Source organism: Rhinopithecus roxellana, chromosome 8 (assembly GCF_007565055.1).
Source record: "Rhinopithecus roxellana isolate Shanxi Qingling chromosome 8, ASM756505v1, whole genome shotgun sequence".
Classification (NCBI taxonomy): domain Eukaryota; kingdom Metazoa; phylum Chordata; class Mammalia; order Primates; family Cercopithecidae; genus Rhinopithecus; species Rhinopithecus roxellana.
The window spans coordinates 94,510,294-94,535,566 of NC_044556.1; the positions used below are offsets into that span (position 1 = coordinate 94,510,294).

Below are 25,273 nucleotides of genomic sequence, written 5' to 3' on the forward strand. Positions count from 1 at the left end.
GCAGTGAGCCGAGATCGTGCCACTGCACTCCAGCCTGGGCAACAGAGCGAGACTCCATCTCAAAAAAAAAAAAAAAAAAATAGGAAGAGATGGTTGTTGGTAACTTGCAGCCAAACAACCTCCTAAGGGAAGCTGGCCACACGTTGATGGGATCCTGAGAAGTGAAGAAGAAATGGGGTTGTTTTTCCTTTTCCAGTTTCAGATTCTCAAAGAAAATGTACTGCAAGAGTGCATTCTCTTTCTGTTCCCTTGGAACATTGCTGATGCTGTTCAGGAAGTGAGACTTCTACTTGTGTGTTCAGTCGGTGTGACATCTCTGCCTGTCAGTGTGACATCTCTGCCTGCTGTTGGAAGGGTGCTGGCAGGCTCAGTGAGAAATATGAGATGTGGGGAGTGGAAAGTGGCCAGCAATAATGGCTCCTTGCTTAACAGGTCCGCCACCAACTCATTCCAGGTTCTAACTTGCATCTGATGTGCACAGTTCACACCAAAGCTATGTCGTTATTCATCAGCAGGCTCGTTTATGTTTTGTTTTTCTGTGTCTTTATAAAACCAACTTCTGGTTTCAACCACAGATCATTCTTTTTCTTCCCTTTATATGTTTCCTCCTTTTTTTTTTTTTTTTTTTTTTTTTTTGACTATTTCAGGCCTTATCTCCATCTGAATTAAAGAATGCATTGAGACTGGTATAAGTAGACTATTGATTTGACTGTAGAGATTTCGTTTGTGTCAATGTTGGCATCTCTGAAGGGCCCGTTTCAAGTCTCCTTTTCAAAGATCATTAGCAAATGTATTCTCAAAGCTTAACACCTGAGTGCCTGCTCACCTGTGTGGCTCAGTTTCCCCATCTGTAACTCTGGGTTATGGTTTGGGCAGAAGCACGATGATGCTAAATGAGTTGTGTAATTTGCTTTCTTTATTCTTTAGTCCTTTCTTTCTGCCACCATCCTGGGAATGCAGTGATGACCATGAGGATCATCTTTGTTGTCAAGAAACTGTAGTCTAGCAGGAGAGGCAGACAAGGAAACAGACAATTATGTAGCCTAGTAAGAATAACCTAACCACCTCTGGACCATTTACAATAGGGCTCTATTCTTTCTATTTTAGACCTGTTGGTGAGTTTCTGTTATTTTCTTAGTAGACTGGCCCTTTTATCATTATGAAATGCACTTCTTATCAGTGGTAATGCTGCTTGTCTTACAGTATCAGTATAGCTGCACCATCTTTCTTTGGTTTCATGTTTTTGCATGGTATATATTTTCCCATGCTTTCACTTTCAAACTTTTTAGGTCCTTATGTTTAAGGTGCATCTTCTGTAAGTAGCCTATAGTTGGATTTTGGACTTTAATCTGCTCTAACAATCTTTGTCTGTTATTTGGTGTATTTAGTTCTTTTACATTTAATGTTAAGTACTAGTTTATTGGGGTTTAACACCAACATCTCACTGGTTGTGTTCTATTAGTTCCACCTGCTTTGTGGTTCTTTTTCCCTTTCATCTTCCTTCTACATTAAGTATTTTCTTCTCTATTCATTTGCTAAATTCTTGACTAGCAAGTCCACATGTAGAACCTAATGTAAATGAATAATTTTATTACTTCTTAGACAATGCACAGACCTTATAATTATTTACCTCCCACTTAACCTTCAGCCCTTTGTGCTCTTGTTGTCATTCAGCTTAATTCTCTCTTTATAAACTCTACAGGATATCTTCTATTGTTTTATGCAGTAAATATCCTTTTGATTTATTCACATATTTATATTCCCATTGCTCCTCATTTCTTATATTTCTATTTTTCTACCTAAGACCATTTTCCTTCTGTATTTCATTAGTATTTATCTTAGTACCAGTTTGCTGGCAATGAATTCTATCCTTTTGTTTGTCTGAAAACATCTTCACTTTACTTTTTTTAGAGACGGAGTCTCGCTCATGTTGCCCAGGCTGTAGTGCATTGGTGCAATCTAAGCTCACTGCAACCTCCGCCTCCCCAGTTCAAGTGATTCTCCTGCCTCAGCCTCCCAAGTAGCTGGGATTACAGGCACCCACCACCATGACTGGCTAATTTTGTATTTTTAGTAGGGATAGGCTTCACCATGTTGGTCAGGCCGGTCTTGAACTCCTGACCTCAAGCCATCTGCCCACCCCAGCCTCCCAAAGTGCTGGGATTACAGGCGTGAGCCACCACCCCCGGCTTACTTTTGTTTGCGAAGTCTTTTCACTGACTGCAGAATTCTGGGTTGACGGTGACTGTCAGCACCTTTACATTGTCTTTCAGTTGTCTTCTGTTTTTTGTTGTTTCTGGTGAAGTGTACTTTTAGTCTTCTTGTTCTCTTTGAAGACATTTTGACTTTTCCTTCCAGCTACCTTTTCAGATATTTCTTTTTTTCAGCAATTTTGCCATAATGTGCCTAGAAGTTGTTTTCCTTGTGCTGAACCTGTTTGGGATTTGTGGAATTGCTTGACTCTTGAGCTTCATGCCTTGTCAGTTTTGCCATGTTGCAGTTCTGTCTCCTCTTCCTCTGAAACCCTCATTTCATCTTTGTTAGATATTTCTATATTTCTTCTGTCCCTCACAAGCTCTTTTCTGTACCTTTTATTCTTTTTGATTCCCTGTGTCTCAGTCTGGATATATTTCTATTGGTCTGCTTCCTGTTCATTGATCCTTTCCTCTGCTCTGTCTAGTCTGCTTTTAAATTCACTGCTGAATTCTTCATTTCAGTGATTGTGTTTCGTTGTGTATGAATAAATACAAAGATATTTCAGGGCTCTCACTGACTTTTTCCTCCAAAGAGGATTTAGTTTTGTTCTCCGGCAAGCAGTTAAAATAGGGCAGGTCACCTTAATCAAGTCTGGAATTGAGCTGGTATAAAGCTGGAGTTTGGTCTTTTATGAGAGAGCTGGTGAGTTTCCAGTTCTCTTTTGCCACTAGGAAGTAGCCCTACGTGATTCGACCTGGAAGTCTGGGCTATTTATCAGAGCCCAGTTTCCTCAGCAAGCCCTGAAGTCCATTTGTGGCCTCCACAGCCCCATGGCACCTCCAGAAGCTTTCACTTGACTCTGCACCTACAAGACCATCGCTTGTGCTCAGCCAGGCTCTGTCGGCCGTTTGGCTCCATGCTGTATGAGGGGAGGAGGACCAGAGAATGTTGACCTTCCTCTCTAGGTGCCTCTCCTTTCTGGAAACCTGACCTCACAGCACTTGGCTGCTTTGCTAGCTCTCCAGTGCCTTCAAATAGATCCTTCAGTGTATTTCATCCACCATTTCTGGTTGCTTCTAGTGAGTAGGTTGGTCTACAGCAAGGAACTTTAACTGTCACTAAAAGCAGGAAGAACACCTGGGTGTTTTATTTGGAATTCAAATCCACTCCGAATTTGGCAGTTGATAAATTTTGCCCTGAGCAGTCATGTCTATCTCGAAGGAGAGTAAATAGAAATATAGGCTTGAAGTTGGGATGTGTTGCTTTTATTAATAGCTCAGCCAGCTATTAGCTCCCAGACTGAAGTTAAAATAATCTCTCTGTAAACCCTGGGTTTCTTATCTGTAAAACAACAATTATGCCTGCCTGGCCTGTCTTACAGCATTTGTATTAGACTCAGATGTACACATAAACTACGTACATCACACAAATACAGGACATTAGTATAGTGACTAGTGGCTTGTATATATATCAGCTTTGAGTAAAGAATGAACTGTTACTTTGTTACGCTTTGCTCTCAAAATGTGTGACATGCCTGGCAGACTTTCCGCTTCCAGTATGTGAATGCCTCTGTCACATTGAGGTGGTATTGTATTGTTTTATCATAGAACCAAAAACAGTTGTGGAAATCGCTGTGAAGCAGTGATCCTACCTATTTCAGAAAGAAATTAGACCAGGAAAAATGGAGTCAACAGAGTTTTGCTTGATAAACGAGATCAATCTTTGGGTCCTAACAAACTGTCCTACTTCAACGATCCATTTAAAACCCATCACTTCGCCCCCCGGTCGTGGAACCACGAAATTGCAAGAACAACTTTCTTTTTCACTGGAAGGGTTTTGTATATTTTAGGAAACAGTCCAAATACTATAGAATTTATTTTAACTTTTTTTTTTTTTTGTCATTTAGGCTATACATTTCACTTGAATATGGTTTCAGAGATTACCTGTGACGTTTCTAATGAACTTAAAAGAAGCAGCATTGGCAGTTTATGGTACATTCATTATTAAGCCAAAACACCTATCTGTTCACTGGTGTTACTGACAATTCACGTATACTTTGGAGTTGTTTATTTATGTAGATGGGGTCTGACCCCATTGCGCAAGCTGGAGTACAGAGGTGTGATCATAGCTCGCTGTAACAAACTCGTGGGCTCAAGCCATCGCCCTGAGTAGCTAAGACTACAGGTATGCGCCACTGTACCTAGCTAATTTAAAAAATTGTTTAGTAGAGACGGGGTATTGCTACGTTGCCAGCCCTGGCCTCAAACCCCTGACCTCAAGCGATCCTCTTGTCTTTACCTCCCAAAGTGGTGGGATTACAGGCGTGAGCCACCATGCCCGGCCTGCACTCTGGAGTTGTTAAATGTTAGTGGTGTATCCCATGAGGCCCGTAATCCCCACTGCCATCTGTAAAATTTAAAGTTCAGACTTTTATAGTAACGACTCTCTTAACTGTATTGAATGAGTCATGATTTTCTTCATATGACAATAATGTGAGAAAATCCACACCTCTTTGGAAATTCACGTTATTTAAAAAAGGAAATATCCCAATAGGAATATTGTACTTGGATTTAAAGTTTTATATTCACTGAAAATTTCTTTTTATTCTTGGATTTATGCATTTATTTAGCAAAGATTTGAGTGCTAACTGCATGACAGGTGTTTTTCTGGTCACTGGGGAAACAGCTGTGAACAAAACATTAAAAAAACAACAACTCTGCCATCATAGAGGTCATATTAAGAGGACGGGGGAGAAAACAATAAAATAAATCATTAATTATGTGGTTTTTAAAAGCATGTTAAATACACAAGAGAAAAAAAATAAGCAGCGGAGGTTAGGAGTGTGGACGAGTCAAGGGTTTTAGTATTAAACAGGTGATCAGGGAAGGTCTCATTGACTGAAAGGTGTTTAGGCAAAGACCTGAGGGAAGGGACGAGGGAGTGACCATTTGAATAACTGGGAAGAGAGTTCTCATCAGAGGAGGTGGCAAGGGCAAAGTCCCCAAAGAGGTAGTGTGCCAGGCCTATCCAAAGGACAGCAGGAAGCCAGAGTCACTAGGCAGGAGGCCATGAGGAAGAGTAGAAGGAGGTGAGGTCTGAGAGGAGTCAAGGCGCCAAGCCCTGGGAGCCTGGAGGCGCGTGGTAAGGGCATTGGCTTTGTCTTCGTCATAGTCCATTTTGTGCTGCTATAACAGAATACCTGAGACTGGGTAACTGACAAAGAACGGAAGTTTACTTCTTACAGTGTGGAGGCTGGGAAGTCCAAGATCATTAAGCCGGCAGGCTCACATTGTCTGGTGAGAATCTGGTTTCTGCTTTCAAGATGGCACCAAGAACAGTGGATCTTCCAGAGGGGACAAAGGCTGTGTCCTCACATGGCAGAAGGCAGAAAGGCAAAAAAGGGACAAACTCCCTTCATTAAGCCCTTTTAAAGGGCCTTCATTCCTTTCGCAAAGAGAGAAGCCTTCATTATCTCATCACCTCTTAAAGGTTCTATCACCACTACATTGGCTGTTAAGTTGCAACACCTGAGTTTTGGAAGAGACTCATTCAAATCATAGCAGCCATTGAGTGAGATGGAAGCCATTGTAGGTTTGGGAGCAGAGGAACAGCATGACCTGAATTAGGCCTCTAAAGGGTCAGTCTTTTAAAAGGTTGCTGTGATAAGACCAGGTTTATTGGGGGTGGGGTGGGAAATGCAAGGCCGGAAGCAGAGAAACCTATTGCCATGATCCAGCCAAGATGACAGTGGCTAAGAACAGGGGACTAGCAATGGAGGTGGTGAGAGGTGGTTGGATTCTGGATGCCTTTGGAAGGTAGAGATGACAAGATATGCTGAATGGGATGTGGAGTGTGAAGAAGAGAGGGGTGAAGGATGCCACTGAGTTTCTTGACCAAGCAACTTGAAGAATGGACTTGTCCTTTGCTGAGCAGGGAGCAGTACAACCTCCTGGTTAAGGTGTGGATGCTGGCACCAGGTCTGCCATGTTGGAATCCCAGTTATCCCTTTAGCAGCTGCACAATCTTGGCATGTCACTTAGCTCCTTCATGCCCTAGTTTCCTCAGATATAGGTTAAGGTGATGATAAACTCATCTCATGAGCTGCTGTGAGGACTAAGTGGGTTAACACCTGTAAGTGACTTAGCACAGTGGCTGGCACATAATCAGTACTAAATGAATAGCTGCTATTCAGGAAGCATTGCTGGAAAGGTGAGGAGGGAAGTTTTCATCCAAGTGGAACTGTCAAGTAGGTGGATGAAGACACACAAAAATCCGGAATTCAGGGGGCAAGCCTGGGTAGAAGTTACACAATTGAGATTGTCAACATTTATGGATGGTTTTAAAATCATTTTGTTATCTATCCCTGAATGTGTATTTTTAAATGTGGAGGTATTTCTGGTTACCAAAATAGGCTTAAAGCAAGGGTCCCCAACCCCTAAACCGTGGACCAGTAGCAACACATGGCCTGTTAGGTACTGGGCCACACGCCAGGACGTGAGCAGGGGATGAGTGAGCATTACCGCCTGAGCTCCACCTCCTGTCAGATCAGCATGGGTGTTAGATTCTCATAGGAGCACGAACCCTATTGTGAACTGTACATGCAAGGGATCTAGGTTGTGGGCTCCTTATGAGAATCTAATGCCTGATGATCTGAGGTGGAACAGTTTTATCCCAAACCATCTCCCCGCTCCACCATCTGTAGAAAAAATTGTCTTCCATGAAACTGTTCCATGGTGCCAAAAAAGTTGGGGACCGCTGGCTTAAGCGACACTGGGTTTATTATCTGTTGCCTCTTCTTTATGATGATGATTGAATTTCCTCTGGCATCTTTGCCGTGTCCCTTTAAACCAAGTCTTTTTTATTCTTGGTAATTCTTTAAGTGCAAAGGCCGAGGCACTTGTTCTTGATATTCACATGTAAGTGCATCCTGTTGAAGTTGGAAAATTCCCTGTATGTTGCTATAGGCTAGAATAAAGCAATGCCCTGGTTGCCTAATGCTGCTTGGCCAACATGTACTGGCGCGTGGGACCATGAGCTGCCCAAGTGGCCTTGGTGGCTTTCTGTTCTGGCATCCCTCTCAAATTAACCCTTTCCTCTCATTGCCACTCTTGGTCCAGTCCCTTGTCCTCCCTTCTGAGTCACTGGACCTGCTTCCTCAGGTCTCTCACTACCTCCCCCAGGCCTGTATTCTGTATGCCCCTCCCACACAAGAACTAACCTATGGTGAGGGCACTTGGATCCTTCTCCTGGGCCCTGCATAGATGGCCTGCAGTAGCCAGTCCGGCCTTCCCCACCCACTTACCTTTCTTGAGACTTCTGATGTGGATGCATTCCAGATGTGGGGGCATTCTTTGCAAAGCATTTGTTCATTCGTGTTATTCTCCACTGCCCTTCTAAATCTTTCTAAATGGGTAGGTCCCTTAAAACACAGTTCACCTAGATTCTTCCAAAGAACCGCTTCTGACTGGCCCCATGCCATAGGATTGCTACCCTCACTTGAGACCTTGCCACCCCCAACCAGAGTCTCTGTGCCTGGGCTTTCTTGTTTTACTGCTGTGCATGATTTCTCCAGGTATTGCATAAGCTACTTTGGGACAGAGACTATCTGTAATTAGACAGTTTTCTAATTCCTCACTTAAATTCTTAGGGAATTCAGATTTTTTAAAAAAATATAGACGGGTATTAATGATATATGCACAATTTGTGAAATAATGTTTTTAATCTTCAGACAGTACCTTGTAATCAAACACACTAATATTTTTGCAGCAAAACATGAATATGCATACCAAGTGGGATAAATCAGGAGAACAGACATCAGGTTAGGTTTTACTACCGCATAATTCAGATCACAGCAGGCTTTGTCACCAAATAGGATACAGATTTTTTTCCAGGATTTTTTTTTTTAATGTTGGAATCACAGATTAGGAATTATGGACCCTCGCTAGGTAAATAAGAAGAGTACCATTGATTCTGCTGCCACATGATAAACAGCCAGTCCTGGAGGGACCAGAGCCTACTTTTGGGTTCCTATGCTATAGAGAGGGGGACAAGGCATAAAGGGAGTCGAAACTCCAGGGATGGTCTTCAGCTTGATCTCCTGCAAGGGCCTCTGGTGCACAGGTTGCCCTTGAGATTGGTTAGCACCCAGCGCAGCTCATGGTAGACTTTGCCGCTCACTCACTGTCCCCACATGTTGACTGGGCTGAACTAGATCTCTCTTGGTAGCTGCTTTTATGGAATCACTCAGTTAACCCAGTTGACTGTAGAATCCTATCTGCAAAGAGGCACCCCCTGGAGGCCAGTGCATGGTGGTGCCGTCAAACGAAGGCACTTCTGTTAGGGTTGGTCCATTCTTGGGCTTGATAAGGAAATCATGGTAAGATATGACGGTGATGGTAATGATCTGCCTTCTATTGTTGACAAACCTTATATTGGCCAAATATTAGCTAAAATCTCTGAATTGGTCTCTGTTTCACCTAGATACCAATGGTCTACGCAGTGGGCTGTTAGCAGCCTTGTATCACGAACTCCCCAAGTTCTTCTTTCTTTAAATACACCGAATTGCTCAAAACTGGTTTTTTCTTTAAAGAAAAAGCTTTTTAAAAGTAGATACGTGTTTGTTGCACACAGAAAAAAAAATCTGAAAGCTTCACATTGTCTCCTCTCTTGTGAATGTCCTTCCTAATTTGCATCATACCCTCTGATGTTCGATGTATGTCATTTTATATAAATACAATGAATAAAATGACACTGTATTTGCTCTTTGCCTGCCTGCTTTTTTTCATTCAGTAATACGTAGGAAATATTTTCTAGGACTGTTAAATATATAACTTCCCTTTTAAAAAACCATATATCCCATTTGATGTTTATTTAGCTAGCCCTCTGTTAATGGGCTGCTAGATTCTTTTCCTTTTTAATGCTAATAGTGTTGGGATGAGTATTTTTGAATAACCTCTTCGCTCTCTCATTTAAAAGGAAATGATATTTGAGATGACAGTGTGTTATTTGGTTCTGAAAATGTACCAGAATTTACTCAATTTATTGCTGAGTTTGGCTACTTTATTAGACTCTTAGCCTTTTTTTTTTAGTTTTATTCATTTACTTTTTTACTTTATTTTAGGTTTTGAATGAAGATTCATAGCTGAAAGTATCTGTGGCCGGCCAGCCTGCCTGCCTTCTTTTCCTCCTTCCCTCCTGTCTTCCTTCCTTCATCTAGCTTTGGTTTCAACATTATGTTAACTTTGTAAAATGAATTTAGAACAAATTCCTAAATTTCTTCAGATGCTTCAGAAAAACTGATTTGCAAAGGAGTTATTTGTTTCTTGGAGTTCACCTTTCAAAGTCATCTAAACTTAGAGCTATTTTTATTTTAATTACAGTAATCCTTTGAAAACCTTTTAAAATTCTTCCATAAATATTGACATACGTTAAGTTTTTCTGTGTTTTACTCGAATTAATTTGATTTATATCTTCCCAAAAGAATAAATTTCCCTTGGATTTTCAAATGTATTGGCATAGTGTTATATGTATGTGCACTTAAATCTTTATTAATTATAAACTTTTCCCTTTTTTCTTCTTTAAAAATGCCAGTGATGTGTCTCTGGTTTCTCCTCCTTACTTCTTTCTTCTTTTTATCCTTGACATCCAAGTGCTGGGACTTTATATACATTCCACTGCTTTTCTCTGTAATGCATTCATGTCTGCCTGTTCCCTCTGCTTTCCTCTGCACTCCCCTTGCCCCGTGAGAGTTGAATGTTGAATGTTTACTTTATGTCTCCTTAGTTGGTTTCTGAGTGGTTTCTTTGGCTGAGTCTCACACAATACGAAATACAGTGTGATAATTTTGGTTATTTTAAACCTACTTGTAAATGACCACTATTATTGTTTCTCACCACTCTGGAATTCTATTTTTGGTTTCTTTTTTGATACATTACTTATTTAGGAAAGAGTTTCAAAATGGTAAGAAACTGGTTTTTTTTTTTCTTTTTATCTTTTTAAACTTAGGTCATTGGGGATTTTTTCCCCCTCACTTTATTGCTGTGGAGTCAGACGTTACAACTTTGTGATGTTACTATTTTGCATATATGGAGGGTTTTACTTTGGGCATGAGATGTAGCTACCTTTAATTGAGATTTTTGTTCCAGGTGCTATACTAAGCAATTTCCATGGGTTACTCATTTAATTCTCACAACAACCCTATGAGGTGTAGGTACTGTTGTTATTGTGACTAAGATTTGATAGTTAGAGAAACAGAACTTGCCGCATTAAGCAGGCAGTGGTAAGGTCTAAACAACAGCCTGCACCTAGAGGCTACAGTCTTCTCATTTCTGTGAATATTTGATGGGTAGTTTTTTAAAGGCTAGTAACATCTATACTTGTTTCAAAGTTCAAATGTACATGTTCAACCAACCTGATTGATTACATTCAAAACCTTTATTATTGACAAAAGTGTTTGAAACTCACATTACAGTGCTAGAAGTTTCTGCTTATTTCTAAGCATGAGGGGCTTAGAAGGTGTATATGCATGGATTATACCCTTATCGACATAAAATTACCCCATTTTATTTTATTTTTATTTTTTATTTGTTTAATAGAGATGGGCTCTCACCGTGTTGCCCAGGCAGTCCTTGAACAAGTTGTCCTTTTTTGCCATACATTTTACTTTGCATAAATGTTAATCTCCTACTTTATTTCACTTATTCTTGATATGTTTTTGTATTTTATTGATTTTCTTTCTTTTTTTTTGGATACCATTTTGTCTTAGGTTTATCGTTTATCTTTTGTAACAGCATATATTTTGATTTTTAAGCCAACCTGATGGTCTAAAGTTTAATAGACTCTTGGCCTTTTTTTTTTTTTTAATTTTATTCATTTACTTTTTTGGAGACGGAGTCTTACTCTGTTACCCAGGCTGGAGTACAGTAGTGTGATCTTGGCTCACTGCAGCCTCCGCCTCCCAGGTTCAAGTGATTCTCCTGCCTCAGCCTCCTGAGTAGCTGGGATTACAGGCACATGCCATCACACCGGCAAATTTTTGTATTTTTAATAGAGCCAGGGTTTCACCATATTGGCCAGGCTGGTCTTGAACTTCTGACCGCAGGTGATCCACCTGTCTTGGCTTCCCACAGTGCTGGGATTACAGGCATGAGCCACCACTCCCGGCCTCGTAGCCATTTTTATCTTTGGTCTGTCATCTAATTTTTAATGTCATTTCATTTTTCTCTTGCTTTTTCCATCATGTTTCTTGTACAGACAATATATTTTGTTTCACTTCGTTGTTCTTGTATTCTGTTGTTTGCTTGAGACTTTTTTTTATTACCTGAGAATAACTTTCCATTCCCTTCATAAGAATCATAAGTTCATAATGCATATAATTCTTCTTGTGTCTTTTTTTTTCTTTAAAACTCTGTATGTGTTGTTTCATTGTGACTGGTTTAGTGTTGCCAAGAAGCAGGAAGCCATTCTGATTTTTTTCCATTTATTATGTTGTATCAGTTAGGATACTGTAGCAAAACAGACGTTAAATTATTTAACAAAATACCTGGAGAGGCCATCTAAGTCGGCTTCCCCTCGCCTGGGAGCTCTTTCTGACCTTCCTCAGCACCATCTTCAGCATTTGGGTTTTTCAGCTGCATCCTTTTTGCCTTACGTGGTTGCAGGAAGGCCACCATAGCTCCACGCACGTGATTGCTTTCAAGGCGGGAAGCCGGGGGCCAGAAATGGGCTTTTCTTGAGTGTCTCTCTGCTCTTAACAGCAACCTAAATGTCTCCCAGAAATCCCTTCTAGCACTTTCTATTATAATTCAGGGGCCAGAACTACGTCATGGCTATTTGTGACTGTGAAAGAGGCTGGTGACATGAGTTTGTCTTAGGCCAATCGAGGCTCGCCCCTGGGGCTTCACAGTTCTCCCAGAGCAAAATCTCTAAGATAGGAGCAAGAGGGAGACTTGGAGACTTGTATTTGTTTCGTATTAACGAGAAGGGCGCGTGCACCTTCAGGCATACGTTATAATAGAGTCACGAGGACCAAACATAAATACAGTAACTGTTGTGTTAGGAGCCATATACCAAATACCTTCTCGTTCTTTACCATAACATTCCATTCTGTCATCAACGGGAAGTTGATTTTTTTCCTCCAAGATTCCAAAAGAATGCTGTTGTATTTGACATGAACAAAGTTTAGGAGAACCAGACGCTGGGTTCGCCTGGAGAGGGTGTGAACAAGTCATGCCAAGACAAAGTTGGTTCCCTGTGTTTTACATGAACCCCCAATACGCCAGGGCCAAGGGAGGGTTAAAATAGTGACTCTTTTACTTCAAGCTGACATGCTTACTCTTATCCATGACTAGATGACCTGTTTGCCTTTCATCTTTGGAAAGAATAGAATCCGATGCAGCCTTTGATTACTGGTAATGGTAGAGTTAAGTGAAAAGTTGGTTTTTTGAGACGGAGTTTTGCTCTTGTTGCCCAGGCTGGAGTGCAATGGCACAATCTTGGCTCACCACAACCTCCACCTCTCTGGTTCAAGCAATTCTCCTGCCTCAGCCTCCTGAGTAGCTGGGATTACAGGCATGCACCACCACACCTGGCCAATATTTTGTGTTTTTAGTAGAGACAGGGTTTCTCCATGTTGGTCGGGCTGGTCTCGAACTCCTGACCTCAGGTGATCCTCCCGCCTTGGCCTCCCAAAGTGCTGGGATTACAGGCGTGAGCCACCGCGCCCAACTGAAAAGTTGGTCTTTTTAACCACAGACCAAAACAGAGCAATTCAGTGTATCTGAAAAAGAGTGGTGCCCTAAAACATCACCCTCCACAGAACTTAAGCTTTTCTCCTGTCCACTTGGGACAATCAGAACTGCTCAGTGGTCACACAGACTCCATTATTTGGCCCAGGTTTTGTGGAGGAGAACTGCAAGAGTAGGGTAGTAAAGAAAAGCAACTGCCTGAATAACCCCTAAGAAAAGTGCTCTAAAGGATTCACCACTTTGAGACAGGCAGGAGCAGATAAAAGTAAAAGCACATCTCTTCGTGGAGCAGTGGAAGTAAAAACTAAACCCTTAGCTTGGAATCCGGAGCTCACATATCCAAGAGGACAATGGTGGGCACCAGGAGGCAGAGGGAGTTACTGCAGTTACTCTAGCAGGACTAGGGGTGCCGCTTGTCCCAGGGGACTAGCAAGAGGGAAGAAGTGGAATGTACAGTGTTCACATTATCTGATGAGCAGCGTGAGCCTCCATCCAGAAAAGGCAGCTTGTCCCCTGGCATCAGGGGGAATGAAAGTTTAAAGGACAATAATAATTTGGTCTCTCTGAAATGACTCCAGCCTTAAATGGTGAGTGGGACCGAGCAGCTGAAGTGCAGCCCTCGGAGGGCGTGATGAGAGAGCTCAGATGGCTTCATCCAGGGCTGTTATTTTCTCAACTTTCAATAGCTCTTGACTCTTGAAAAGTTTTCAGCTAAAATTTCGTGTCGGTAAAACTGGAGGCAATAAAGGACAAATGGTGCTCTTTAAATGAAGAAAAACATTTTTATTCCGTCAAATGATGGCTTGCTGAAAGCTTCAAGGGGAAACCTAATGTTTTTCCTCTTCTGGTAGAGAATACTCACCTATTCTGGGCAGCATTTTCTGCGGTCGGTGCCGAAGCGTGGAGTGTTTGGTGAGCGAAAAGTGTGTGTTTGGATTCTCTTCTTGGCCAGAGTGTGTGTGCACTTTTTTTGCCTCTGGAACCCCTTGGCTTTTCAATGGGATTAGAGGACTTCAAAGGGAGTACAGTAAATGTGATAGGCTTGAGTTTCCTGTGTCACAGGGAGGATAAACATTTTGTTTTAGAACATGCTTCCGACTCCTATGTGTTGCAGAATGCAATAGCCTACAGTATGCAAGAAAGCTATTTTAGACTAATAATTTCAAAGTGAGACAAACCTAAGGTGATTAATGGAGCTTATTCAAATCTCCTGCCTACCAGATTTTTAAGAAGCTTGATTTCACAGGGGTCCTGCAGAGGTTTTTAAATGTCTTAGGATTTGGTTCTGTTTAGTTTTGAAAGATCTGTATAGAATAAACTCAGTAGCTATTAGAACTAATCGGAAATTAGTGGATTTGGTGGAATATTATGCCATTATCACTGTTTGGAGGATTATTAAGAGTATGTTTTAATTAAATGAACATTATACAACAGCTAGTGAACTTTTTTCCATTTTCCTTTTTTTGGCTTCCATTTCCAGTTTACATTCTATCCAGTAGCCTGCCTAGACTTTCTATAGACTCCATAGCAACACATCTTGAAAATGTGAAACTGAGCATCTGGTTTGGGATGGGCCCTAGTGGAAGTGCCCTGAGGTTGAGAGATTCATCCCCAGCCCAGTTTGGGGCTGGGCAGAGGAGGGCCTGTTTCCAGTGCCCCTTCTACCTAGTGATGGATCCAGACTCCAGCTTTGGCTAGGTCTTATTTTCAGCCTGGTCATGTGGAGGCCTTATTCCCAGTGGCTTAGTCTTGACTCTGTCTGTGTCAGGCTTCATAGTCATGGTAGACTTTGAGGAACACAGCGTGGGCTGGGCCACTTCATGCATGATGACCACTGGGGCTCAGATTGTGGTAGGGCGGGGGAATGGGAAATCAAAATCTGGAGGAGGCAGAGTTTTTTTTTGTTTTTTGTTTTTTGGGTTTTTTTTTGTTTTTTGTTTTTTGTTTTTTTTAAAAAAAGAAACCTCTTTTCTATATGGTCAAATACCAGAGTTCCAGGTCCAATTCCAAAGATCTCCAGATGAGTCTAATTATGGCTCCATATTAGAGAACTGTTGCACTAATAATACCTCTCACTGTGTGTTTCTTAAAATGAGTTCTAAGAGCAACCTGTATAAGCCTTGTCTTCAGGGGCCTTTTCAAATTCAGATTCCCGGGTTTCACCTAGACCTACTTATTCAGAATGGAATGGGAGAGGCAGGCAGAGCCTAGGCATGTTTGTTTTCATAATCTCCATGAATGAGTGTTATGCTCACTAAACCGTCAGAGCTTTGTGATAATCAGAAATCTGTGGCCTTAAAGCAGCTGCCCTTACCGCAGAAGCAAATCAGCATCCTGAATGAGGAGCACGTGCCCAGCCTGCGGTTGCCTCCGGCCTGGCTGGAGCCCCAGCTTCACAGCAGAGGCATATAGGGACATTCTGTGTCCATGGGCAGCTGCATCAGGCTGCCAGGACAGTCACCGAAACAACAGACCTGCCTGCCCTTTTCTTTCCCTTGAAATGGGAATCACGTAAGCATTTTCTATGGACCAGGGCAAGGAAACAGAAGGCATTCACCACCTCCATTGCATCACCAGCTGTGTCCAGAGCCTTCATCCCAGCATCCTGAGGTGCTAACACATTCCCCCTCCCACCGAAGATCTGTATATGAATGGGGAGATGGGCTGACAAGCAACAGAATCTATTTTAATATGTTCCTTTGATTTTTAAAACTTCTGGCCCTGCTGGCTAATTTAATGCCCCCACAGGCTCTCTTGGCTCATCTTGTCTGGCTGATGGGTGCACATGGAGACTCTCAGACTTTCAGGTGCTGTGTTGGCTGGAGAAATAAAGCTCCAAGTGGCTGCAGGACTCCCTGGGCTGCTCCATCTTTCCGAACACATGTAGAGGCAGGTGCCTTGGCCTGGCTCAGAGGCAGGGGCCTCGCCACTCTTCTCCCAAAGTAAGTTAGGGGAGCCAGTCATCGCACCCGTGGACGTTTCTCCCCCTCCCCATTTCACTCACCCATCTAATGGTTGAGAAAACTGCCTGTGTTTATTCAGCTATAGAATTTGCTTGGATTTTTAACCATTTTTCCTTATCTAGAGTAGCTCAGATCTACTCTGTGACTGAAGAAGGTGGGCAAAAGTACAGGGTGTAAACCTAAAGAAAGCAGAAGGAAGGAAATAAGGAAGGTAAAAGAAAAAAATTAACGAACTAAAAATCCATTGGAGAGTACTATATAAAGCTTCATCTTTAAAAAATATAAATCTCTAAAAATGCTGATTAACAAAAATAGAGAAGAAACATTAATATTAGGTGTAAAAAAACAGATATAACTAAGATCATAAGAAAATTAGAAGTATACTTTTATGCAAATAAATTTGAAACTTACATGAAATTGATAATTTTCTAGGGAAATTTAATTTACCAAAATCTCTTAATAAAAAAATATGAATAAGTACAAAGCATCAAAATAAATTTTCAGCAACAAAAAATTTGCTTTCTCAAAAATTCACAAAGCTCAAATGGGTTTGCATAAAACCCAGACTGTTTTAGAGAATAGAAAAGGAGGAAAGCTACCCTATTTCCTTCAGTAGTACCTGGCTATGAAACCAGAAAAAGAAAATATAAGAACAGCAAATTGTTCAATTTATAGTTATAGACTCAGAAAATCCTAAACCAAATACTAGCAAATCTGAGACAGCTTTATATATAAACACACACACATATATCCATATCCAAGAAGAGTTTATTTTAGGAATGTAAAAATGTTTGAATATCAGAAAATAATGTAATCTATCTTCTCAGTGAATTGAAGGAGAATAGCTGTAGGTCATATTAATGGATGCGGGAGGGAAAACAGTGAGATTCAGCACTCGTGAGGGAGTTTCCTTCACCTGATGAAAGGCATCTGTAAAACATCTGTGGCAAACACAAAGCTGAATGATAAAAATCTACTTGTGTTCAATTTAAAGATAGGATCAAGGCAAGGTTGTTTTTTACCACTTTTAAAAATTGTATATTGTGTTGCAGGCCATAATCACCGCCATCTTAAGAATCACAAGATGTGTAAGTAATGGAAAGATGGGGACAAAATGTAGATGTATTGATTTGTGGAAAATCTAAGAGAACCTGCAAACTGACTATCAGAACAAATAGAGCACAGTGAGGTGTTGAATACAGAGTCCACAAACAAAAATAGGTATCAGTAATGGCCAATTCAAAAATGTAATAGAAAAAGAGACTCCTTTCACTGTAGCAAGCAGAACTGTTAGATACGGAGGAATAAATGCAATCAAAGATGTGCAAGACTTTCATGGAGAAAATTATAAAACATAACTGAAGGGTATTTTAAAATGTCCAGTATTATAGAAATACTAATTTATTCAAATTAATCCATAAATTCAGTGCAATGTCATGCAGGGTTTTTTCATGGAACTTGAAGAGCTGATTCTTAAATTCATCAGGAAAAGCACATGGTCACAAATATCCACTGGCGTCTTGAAGAACATCGCCTAGTAGGGGCCATGAAGACATAAATATTTGGCGTGACAGCAGTGGCATTACTAATCAGTGATGAAATAATGAACTGTTAAATCGTGCTGGGGCAATGGATTATCTACACAGAAAAAAAGGAGATTATAGATCTCCTTCCTCTGTATATGAAGGATAGCATGGAACTTGTCTACATCCATTTCTGTTCTGGTCATCTGTGTGTGTAACCCTGCACCTGTACCACGCTGCCTTCATCACCGTGGCTCTGCAGTAATGCTTCACAGCTCCTCAGGCATGTTGTCCTGCTATGTGTTGTTCTTCAAGACTCCAGTGGATGGTTGTGACCATTTGCTTTTCCTGATGAATTTAAGAATAAGCTCTTCAAGCTCCATGAAAAAACCCTGCATGATGCTTCACTGAATTTATGGATTAATTTGAAGAAAACTAATATTTCTGTAATACTGGGCACTTTTAAATGTCCTTCAGTTATGTTTTGTAATTTTGTCCATGATATACATGGATATACATAATCCTTCAATGTTTATGAAGGATATATAACCTGTTAAAACCTGTTAAAAGCATTTGTAGAAGTTTAAACATTTGAAAGAAAATTTACAACAATATATTAATGACCTTCGGTTAAGAAAGCTTTTCCTGAACATTGTTACCCCAGCATCAACAGTTTGAAAACTCTTAAAAATATTTTGACGAAAAGCATTATAAACAAAATTAAAGCATCTGCCACAGAGATTTTTGCAATGCGTGTGGTTGACAAAGGATAATGTCCAGAGCGTATAAATTGCTACAGCCAAATAGTAGGTAAAACGTAATCAAAAAGTGGACAGAGAACATGAGTAGACAATTAACAGCAGAAACAATCTAGTCGGCTTCCTAGGCATATAAGATGGTATGTGGCCTCTCTAGTAATCAAGTACATGAAAGTTAAAATGATGACTACTTCATACCAATCTGGTTGGTGAAATTTTAAAGCATGGTGATACCTAGGGATGGTGAGAATACAGAGCAGTATGGTCTCATACGGTTCTGGGCAGGAGTGACACTAGGTCCAGCCACTTGAGATTAAGTTGGCTATGTCAAGTAAAGTTGAAGAGGTTCATAATGTGTGACAAGTAGTCCTACTTGTGGGTAAATAATGCAGAGAAAGTTTCTCTGCTATCTAAAAAGACGGTGTCCACTGCAGTGCTGTTTCTAACGGAGAGAATAGATAATCAGCAGAAAAGAGATGATGTGTGGTGTGTTCCTTCCTCCAGTGGAAAGCAGTATAGCAGTGAGGGTGAATGAAATAGAGCTGTTTGTGTCAGAACAGATGCACCTCCCAAAAGGTGAAAACAGCAAGTCACAGCACAGTGCCATCTCTGCAAACTTCGAATAGATGCAGAAAAATGCTCGATATAATTTGTGAATACATACATGGGTAGTTTATTTAAAATACACATAGTAACAATGAAGCACCAAATTCAAGATAGTGATTGCCCCTGGGGAAGATGAGGATTGAGGTAAGGGCTGTAATTATTACCTGTCATCCTGTCATGTGTCATTTTATTTAAAATTTTTAAAATCAAAGGCCCGTATTGCAAGATATTAAGACTTGGCAAGCAGAGTGGTACATGGATGCTTCTATAATATCTCTGAATTTTATGCATGAAATATTTTACACACATAAATACACAGTGATGTCCATTGCTGCCAAGAGGCCACCAGAGGCTTACTGCCTTGGTGAATTTGTTGCAGTCTAAGACTTGCCCCTCAGCTTTGCAAACCCAGAAACCTTTTTTTTGTCTTAATTTTTTGCCGGCAAATCAAAACCAGATTTGTCTCTCAGGGGCAGACTCAAACTCAATTTACAAATTGAATGTATCTAGAATGCCAATATGATAATTTGTAAATACATATCACAGCAATCAGGACTTTGGAAATACCGTGACTTTGCATGATCCTCGTGTTGTTTGCCCTGGAGTTTTTCCACAGGAACCTGAGCCACAGCGCAAATGCCTGCTCATAGACACGCAGTTAGACGTAGCTGCTGTGGAGACCAGCATTTCACAGTCCCATTGCCAGCAGATTCGCTCCTACGTGGGACTCCAGTCCCAATCAGAACACACAACTCCCTTAGAGGGACTTCACTGGAAGTGCCTGCCGGCTTCAGGGAGGGACTGAGCACGCCCCTGAGCACGGGATACGCAGAAAGTGCCTGCGGAGGCTTGGCATTGTTTATAACTTCCTTTTTTATTTTTGAAAATATCTATTCCCCATCTCTTCCATGACAGAATCCTGTCTTTGTATAGGTATAAACTAATGCTCACTTAATAATCAGTTAAGTTGTGTAGTATTTTCCTTACAAAATCTGAATTACAAGGGCAATTCAGGGAGATGGTGCATATTCATCTAGGAATTTTTCTTTCCTGTGACCCTCTGTTTGGTCTTCCTGGCTATCTCATAAGAAGTGGGGTCTTACTGTTGGCCACATCCCCTCTCTGGGCCTTCTAGAGGTTCTTGAACTCTTTCTTAAAGAGAGTTTATTTAAATATGTTTCTCCATCTTCTCCCACCTTTCCACCTACTGAGCCCTTCTTGCAGGCCTAGGAACCCTTCACCCTTTAACTGACAGTGTATTCTCTTTTTTTTTTTTTTTTTTTTTTTTTTTTTTTTTTTTTTTTTTTTTTTTTTTTTGAGACGGAGTCTCGCTCTGTCGCCCAGGCTGGAGTGCAGTGGCCGGATCTCAGCTCACTGCAAGCTCCGCCTCCCGGGTCCACGCCATTCTCCTGCCTCAGCCTCCCCAGTAGCTGGGACTACAGGCGCCGCCATCTCGCCCGGCTAATTTTTTGTATTTTTTAAGTGGAGACGGGGTTTCACTGTGTTAGCCAGGATGGTCTCGACCTCCTGACCTTGTGATCCGCCCGCCTCGGCCTCCCAAAGTGCTGGGATTACAGGCTTGAGCCACCGCGGAGCCGCTGCTGCCTGTGGACTTGAAAGGTGTCTCAGAGCCTGTCTTGTCGGCTGCCTCTCCAAGTTACTAGAGAAAGGTCCACTCTGACCTCCCAGTCACCATTGACGCACAGCTGCCAAATGCGAATTACAACCCTGCATTCCTTAAAGTGACCTTGACAGTTTTCAGAGTCCTTTTTCACACGTTTTTATTTGGTGTTCCCAATAATCAGGCAAGATTGTAAGGGCCATTTTCACAGATGAGGAGTGATGTTAGTTGTCACACATCACACAGTAACCAAGGTTACCAAGGGCCCTTTGCAAAAACACGAGGTCACCTGGGGTGAGGGTGGGGCATGGCCTTCCCGGGGTAGAGTAGGAAACCTGTTTCTTTATTCTTCCCCACACCGTGAAACAGCCTTCTGTGATGCTGGACAGAAGCTGGAGCTTCCCAGTCCGAAGAGCTTGCATTTGGTTATTTCATCGATACCTTGATCAAGCCCGGGTATAACATCTACCGCAAAGACAGATTCATTCTTCCACCCTGAGAGACTCACTAAACAATGTGGTTGTTTAGATTCACCAGTTTTTTCCATTTCCAGCTAACCAAGAGTTCAGGTACTGAAAGCCATCTAATCTCAGAGAAATTTAAAGCTAAATAAAGGATTCTTAAATCTTTATATGTCCAGTTTTTAAAGCCTCCATTTTACCGAGCAGGAAGTTTGCCGAATGATCACATGAGCACCAGAGCCTTGGACACTCAAGTGAACTTGAGCCCACAAAGTCAACCCGAAACCCCGCCCACTCTTCTCAGAGTCACTGCTTCTAGCCTGTGTTGTCTGGTAGAACAAACCTTACTGCGCACTCTTCCTGCCTCTGACTTCAAATAAACTACAGTTTCTACTCAATTCCCAGAGAAAGCTCAAGTATGAAAGTGCCCCTGGCAGCCGGCTCCCCTGTTGAGTTACTGTATTGGGTGTTCTTTCACTGGCTCTGGAGTAGTGAAGACTGGTTGGCAGGGATATGGCTCTTTAAATACAAAATTTATTCTTTTTCTTTTTAAAGACATTCTTTAAGCCGACCCCACCTTCTTGGCTCAATGTGAGGATTTATTATCTAAATTCATATACGTACACACACTCACTCTAACTCTGGGATGTAAAATATTTCTTAGTTTTTACTTTTTATCTCTCTTTGCCTTAAAAATGGGATCCCTCTTAAGTTTCCTGAATGCCAGTTCCTAGCAAAAATGGATACCTTATGAATATGTAGATGAATTTTAATAAAATGATATGAATGCAGCAGCTATGCGTGTTCTAAAAAACGTTTCCAGAGCCCCGTGAGACTTCCAAACCCTCCTGGAAGATGAGGCTTCCTGCAGAGAAAAGGAAAATGAGAGAATAGGACGTGATTGGATCGGTTCCGTTTACTACGATTTAGCATGAAAAAATGCTGCCTTATGTCTCTTTTTAAATTCTCCTATGGCTGCATAAGCCCATGTTGAGTAAGTCATTCAACCTAGGTCTGCTCGGCTCAGCAGTTCCCGCTGTGTTAAGTGGGACCTAATTGCAGAGGATAGCTGCCTCCTAGCGCGGAGTCCTTATTTCATTAGCATTACAGATTGGGTTCTTGGGAATGACATTCTTTGGTAATTTGTTTACAGTTGAAGTCTTGCAGATTCTCACTTCCTTAATCTAACAATCTGCTAATTCTTAAAATTGGAAAAAAGAAAGAAAAACCAGCCTATCAGTCTACTTGTCAGGAAAGACTTAGCTGTCAGGAGCTCTAATGAGGTACGATATTAATTCCTGACTGTATTTTTCCCCCAAACAACAGTGAAGAGTTTCCCCCCAAACAACTAGTATATTGTGCAATTTCTCATGATTAATTAAAACAGTAACTATAATAAACAAAAGAAGCTCATTTTGTGATTCCGACCCAGTTGCTTTTTAATTGCACTGCTTTTCATGTTTCTTTTCAAAATTCGCTTTTCTGAAGTAGTCACGAGGGAAAAGGAGTGTCTGTTGAACACTTTCTCTGAAGGTGCGGCCATTATTGTGGAATTGCTGGTCAATGTTTGACAGCTGCTAGACCATCCACTTCAGTTCTTAACTCCTTAAATGTTTTTAGCGATGGCTGAGTTCCAAATATGTATGTATTTTTAATCTATCTCCTTTGTTCACTGATTTCCCATCTTAGATAGATATTATCTCTAATTTTGGGAGCAGATAATTCATGGTTGTGGTAAACAATATTAAGAGCTACAGTGGGATTATATTAGGGCCGGGCATGGTGGCTCATGCCTGTAATCTCAACCCTTTGGGAAGCCAAGGCAGGCAGATCAAAAGGTCAGGAGTTCGAGACCAGCCTGATCAACATGGAGAAACCCCCGTTTCTACCAAAAATACAAAAATTAGCAAAGCATGGTAGCAGACGCCTATAGCCCCAGCTACTTGGAAGGCTGAGGCAGGAGAATTGGTTGAACCCGGTAGTCGGAGGTTGCAGTGAGCCGAGATCGTGCCACTGCACTCCAGCCTGGATGACAAGAGCAAGACTCCATTTCAAAAAAAAAAAAAAAAAAAAAACCCTACATAATTTTTAAAAAATGTGTTGGTCCCATGGAAGGCATAAGAGTGAAGGGAATGTGTCCCGCCCCCTGTGAAGGTTTGAATCTTTATGTCAGCTGAAATAAACTGACAATAGATTAATAAATTTGTTATTAGTGTGCAAATGTGCACAGGAGCCACACAAAATATGAGACTCAAAGAAGGGCCAGATGGTTGAAGCTTAAATACTCTCTTCATAGGGGAGAGGCAAGTGAGGGATGTAGGCAATTTTAGAAGAGTAAATGATGTTTAGGGGAGATGATTAGGATGGAAATGCAGACAATAGCCTGGAACAAATTTCCTCCAGGGTCTCGGGGAGGTGGCAACAAGTTATGGGAAGGTGAGGGGCAGAACTCCACTGAGAACAGAGGTTATTTTATCATGCAGGTAAATCAGGTGACAGCCTTTAGAAGAATAATTGAAAGAATAAGTGAAAAGTCTCTCCAGGAGTGGGATCTTGGTATGGGCTTTTAGTTTCTTCTGCTATATGAGTTAATCTCTGGTTAATGTAGATTCCAGAGAGGGGGTCCAAAGCAATTGCAAGTCTTCTGGATGAACTTCCCTCAGGCAGATAAGAGAACTTGAGACAAGGGAAGCTGGAGGGGGTGGGGAGGAGAAGAACAGAGGGAGACCTTGGTTTTGAGGCTCATTTCTGAGGTCTCTGAATCTGCTTGATTCAAAGCACTCAGCATGCCAAAGCAATATAATTTAGGGTATCATTTTCTGAGCCTCAACAAAGATTTTCTGCTTCTTCAATTCTGGTGGCAGTGTGTTTAACTGCTAGAGTTGCAGGAACATTGTGCAAATAATAAATGCCAGCAGGGAGGTAACCTCAGCATGGGGCAGACGAACAGGCCCCTCTTGCCACCTCACAGGCAACACTGTTCATCCTCATGACCACAGGGCATCAACATCACCATTTAAGAACTGTTTTTCTGAAGCCAAGGCCTCTTTTCCAAGCTTTGTAATATTACAATATTACTAATTGTAATATTACAATTTAGTAACTCTGAATGCAGTCAAACCAGAAATTAAGTGTTTCCAGAAGTCCTTGCGGGCTGTCGGTCCTGCCCAGGTGTGTTTTTCTCTCAAGATTCTCTGGGAACATTGCTGTGTACTAGGGTGCTCTTCAAGTCTGTAGACCCTGCCTTGAAGGGTTCCTCCTGATGGGTTCTGCTGAGCCTGGTAGACCTCAACTGCTTATTTCTAGTGTATGATACTTTAGCATCTTCCACCTACACCTATCAGCTATTTTTTAAAATAGCTGTTCTGGCTGAGCACCGTGGCTCATGCCGGTAATCCTAGCACTTTAGAAAGCTGAGATGGGAGGATTGCTTGAAGCCAGGAGTTCGAGACCAGTCTGGGCAACAGAGTGAGACCCCCATCTCTACAAAAAATCAAAAAAATAGCTGGATATGATGGCACACCTGTAATCCCAGCTACTTGGGAGGCTGACATAGGAGCATCACTTGAGTCCAGGAGTTCAAGGCTACAGGGAGCTATGAACGTGCCACTGTAGGATGGGTGACAGAGTTGGACCCTGCCTCCAAAAAAAAAAAAAAAAAAAAAAGAGCTACTTACTGTTCTTCTAGTCTTGTGTCTGTCTGTAGAGCTCAAATTTGAGAGGTGCCATGTTGAAATCTGCCCCTGCTTTGTAGGTCTGGCCTCCGAATCAGCTTCTGTGCAGAGGTGATCAGGTTCCTCCCTACCACTAACAGGAAAAGGAGAGCTCAGGCAGGCTCAGGGTCCCATTGACTGTACCCTCACTCCATCTCCCCATCTTCACTTCACCACTGCCCTCTGGGGGGTTTGGGGATGGCCTTCCAGGACAAGGGACATGCATCCTTGCTGTCCCGGGCAGGGAAAACCTCCAGTGGGTCCACTGTTCATGGTGAGAGCCAAGTTCCAAATATCACCGGAATACCACATGCTTGTTGTAGGCGATGTAGAAAACAAGAAAAGAGCAGTGGCACACAGTTGGTTCTGCCCCTCAGAAATTACGACTGCAATTTGTGAAAAGCGCATCTCTAGAGGTGTATCTGCTTGAGAGTAGAAATGGGATTTCACTGTTTTAAAACACTTTTTTTTAACGTGTTAGAAAGATGTTCTCAATATGTTACTTTTTGCCGGAATCGTTCATCTCTCAGAACGTAACTCCGGTTGTGTTTTTCTGTTTCCTTATGTCCCGTTGGCAGTTCATCTCAGAACAGGCCAGGAACTTCTGCAGATAACAAGTTAATCATAGCGTGTCCATCCCAGTTGATCGGTCTGCTTGTTCTCTCAAGGGCTAAACAAGCTGTGGCT

At 41.6% G+C, this 25,273-nt stretch overlaps 1 protein-coding gene across 5 annotated transcripts in view; it reads left to right on the forward strand.

Annotated features, from left to right (window-relative positions):
• Positions 1–25,273, forward strand: part of GALNT2 (polypeptide N-acetylgalactosaminyltransferase 2) — a 218,637-nt gene that overhangs the window by 146,637 nt on the left and 46,727 nt on the right. The gene's annotated exons all lie outside the window — the stretch shown is intronic.